The following is a 4,211-nucleotide window of genomic DNA, read 5'->3' as shown; positions in this document are numbered from 1 at the left end:
ACGGCTGATACGCTTTCAGCACTCAAAATATGTGTTAAATTATAATGAATGAAAGGAAACCAGTAGAGATTTTATCCAAAACTAAAAGTAACATACTTTCTAACATTTGAAAAAAATAAAGAGAGCGAGAGATGCAAATGGGCAAAACCAGGTTGAAAACCATCATGTCTGCCTGCCAAATAAAGCCCTTTGAGTGTGTTGAGCATTGAGCCCAATGGCTCAATCACTTATATGGTATATAACGATATGATGGCCATTCAGTGCACCTATCATTAACATTAAGTTCTTCAAACTAAAACCTTGAGTGTCTGGCAAAATAAATGCCCTGCACCTATCTGTGCCTTCAGGAGAAAGTTTTATGTGTCAAGTCTCCAAATATAATGCAGTGTGTCTTATATAAGAAGGAACCTGAGTAGATTAGCACATTCTGTGGCATCTATCAGTGTAAAGAGATAGCATCTGCCTTTTTTATTTGCCAAATGTAAATGAATGTAATTATTTTAGAGAGCTTTCTTTTTGGTATGTATGTGTGTGCGTATGTGTGTGTATGTATCTAAGAAGGTCAACAGAGCTGTTACATGATATTAACACCTCATTTTGAATCAATATGTCAGTGGCCCAGTTGAGGCAGTACCCTGAAGGAATGACACAGAACAGATATATGTTAATGACAGAGTAAGTGGTAATGTCTGGAGCCTGGGGACCATGTGACCTGTTGGGGTGCCACAGTGTAGGACCCTAGGAGGCCATGGACTACAAAAGAGGGATGAACTAGGAAGCGGGATGTAGCAACATATATGAATGTATAGAATTGGAAATAGGAACTTGAGAGAAAAACTGTTTCCACTTTCAGTTGCACCTAGATTGTGTCACTATAAAAGTCAACTGATTTTATAATACTGGCGGAGCAAGGACAGACGAAAAAGTGATGATAAGGATTGGGGTCTCAGGAAGCTAGATCCAAACCTCCCTCAGCTTATCTCCTCATAATAAGGAATCTGAATCCTGGGAAGCTATTTGAAAAGTCATCTGTAAATCCTTCTGTACTAACAGCAGTCTATCTCTCCATTCAGTTCCGCTTTGATCAGGAGAATCTGAATGTAAGCTCCCGCTTTAAGGCCTCAGAGACATATAGGATAACAAAGTGAAAGAGAGGATTAGTGTCATTAAAGGATGTTACAGGCAGTGCCCAGAGCAGAGCAAACAATAATAATATGATTAATCATCTTGCACACGGCAGGGAAGGCAAGATGGACACCACAGGAGCCCAGAGGGAAGAGGCAAGTCATGTTGGCCAAAAGGTTTCCCTTTGGGAAAATGTATGAACACACAGTTTGTGTACATTGTGTATTTGGATGGTGTTTCAATGGTTAACTTTATGTGTCAACTTGGCTGGGCCACAGGGGACCAAGATATTCGGTCAAATATTATTCAGGGTATTTCTGTGAGGGCATTTTTGGATGAGATGAACATTTAAATCAATGGACTTTGAGGAAAGCTGATTGCCTGCAATAATATGGGTGGCCTCACCCTATCAGTTGAAAGTTTTACTACAACAAATAGATCACTCTTCCTGGAGCAAGAGAGAATTCTCCAAGAGATAACCTTCAAACTTTATCTAGATCATAAGCTTTTCCTGATTCTATAGCAGACTGCCTTTGGAATCAAACTGAAACATTGGCTTTCCTGGGTTTCCAGTCTTCTAGCCCACTCTGCAGCTTGTGGACTTGTCAGCTTCCATAACTGAACATAAAGAATTAGCCAACAACCTATTGGTCCTGTTTCTCTGGAGAACCCTGACTAATAGAAAAGGGATGCTTACAGAGAGTGGGGAGATATCTCATGAGCAAACAGAATAAAACTGGCCCCACCTGCACCCTAAAGAATAGCCACATGTAATATTTTTAAGTAATTTTCATGCCAATTTCTCCATTTCCTTCTAACTGTTACTCCTAAGTCCTGTCATAATGTCTATTTTTAAAAGAGACTTGATAGGCATAATATTTGTGAGTTTATTGGACATATAATGTCCATTTCAAGAGAATCCAGTCTCTTGTTAAAATTGACTCCAAGATTTTCACAACTTTTTTCAATAAACATCACCATCCAGAAACATTGCTAAGATTTACTGCTAGAGAAGGCAAACAGTTCTAAAAATAGGTTGCCTTTTGACTACCCGCTCTATGTGACTTATGGCCTTAAAAAATACATATTTTCAGAAATTTTGCACAGGTGGGATGGTTGATCCCCCACCCTTCTTACTGGTCACATCCGTAAAAAATGTAAAAAACAGAATTAATGGAAGAATATGAGAATGGTAAGAGAGGTGCTAGCTCGCCATTTAATAAGACTCACATAGAGACCTTGCAGTTCAGTCCCAACCTAAAAAGTCCCTAATTATAAACATTTCAGATATTAGAGAGAGGAATACAGTCTTTCTTCATTTATCTTACATATAGCCAAGTTTTTAGATGGCTTTACCTCAACTCAAAATCTGTGGAGAAATTAACCACCTGAACATAGAAAGAACAAAAGATTGTCATGACAAAGATATCAGTATAAGCAAAGGCATTGCCTAAAAGGCCACAGGAAGTGACAGGGGAAGGGAGCTACCTCTAGAAGTATTATTTCATGTCTAGTTATAGATAGATAGATAGATAGATAGATATAGATAGATAGATAGATAGATAGATAGATAGATAGATAGATAGATATACAGATATACACACACATATATATATATATGGGGGGTACATATACACATACACACACACATATCTTAACATTATAATTCCACTAATTTATTCTACTACTTTGGGAAAAAATGATTGTCCTGAGTCTGGATGAGTTGGGAACTACAGGACCTATTTGTTCAGCATACACAGTGGGTCACTCTAGCATTTAGGAAGACAGGCTCTGAGTGTTGGACCACTGGGTTCAAATCCTGGATCCACCACTTGCTGCATGTCTATAAATTACTTATCCTCTCTAAGCCTCAGTTTCCTGTTTTGAGAAGAAGAAATAATAAGGTACATATTTCATAGGATTGTTGTAAAGATTAAACAAAATAAGATGTCCAGGGTGTTTATGACTTAATAAATGCTCAATAAATGCTATTCATTATTAGAATTATTATTCACAAGAATATATTGATTTTTCATATATTACAAGTTCATGTAAATCAACAGTCCTTGAGCAAAAGCTTTAGATAGACAATAGGCTACAGAAGTAGGAGCCCTGAATAAGGTGGCTGTAAAATGAAAAAAGACTTGCTTAGCATTCCTTGCAAAAAAAAAAAAAATCACCATTATAAATTATTTTGTGCTTGTTATTATAAGGAGCCTCGTCCATCTGTGGACAACCATAGGCCTTGCTTAAAATGTGGAGAAACATCAGGGGTCCTTCAAACCCTGTGTACTGCTGGCTTCAACTTTAAATAACTCAGATAAATAAATTTCTGATCAAATAAGAGCCAGCTCTGGCTAGGAATATTCTATAAATTGATTTATCAAAGTTAGTCTGAGTCATTGCTTCATAGTTTTTTTATTGAGTTGTTTATAACTATAGAAACCTTATCTTATTGAGATAATTTGTAAATATGTTACTATTTTATTTAGTACTAAATATTTCTTATTTTTCTCAAATTTAAACTGATGGTACACATGAATCATTGCATACACATGAACTAATGCAAATAACAAAAAGCAAAAATGATATAAAGTGGGCTTGATTTTTATCATATCTGAAAGAACTGAGTTATCACACGTCAGCACCAAGCTTATCGAGAAGAGAAGGTTTCCATGGTGAGACACTCAGTTGAAAGAACACAGGAGGGGCCGACATGAGAATGAAATGGCAGGCACCAACTTTACTGAGAGGAGCGTGCTTCTATTGTGGAGAGTGCACTTCTATTGTGGGGAGCACGCTTCTGCTTCTGCTCTTCTGCTCCCCTTCTGCTCCCCTTCTGCTTCTCTTCTGCCCCTCTTCTCCCCAGGGGACCGCATGGACTTCACATATATCAGAAAACAATAAGCTAAATTATGTTTACATATTTTAGACATCGGCACCAAACTACATACATTAAGGTAAGATTCTGAATCCAGGGTCCTATTTCTAGCCACGAGCCTGTATCACAGCCAGACTTGGGACCAGCCAGACCTGGGACCCACATCATGGTCCTTCAAAGGCCTCCTCACTGCAAAAACAAAACT

This window comes from Pteropus medius, unplaced genomic scaffold, assembly GCF_902729225.1.
Source record: "Pteropus medius unplaced genomic scaffold, Ma_sr-lr_union100, whole genome shotgun sequence".
NCBI classification, from domain to species: Eukaryota; Metazoa; Chordata; class Mammalia; order Chiroptera; family Pteropodidae; genus Pteropus; species Pteropus medius.
Note: the sequence above shows the minus strand (reverse complement) of the source record.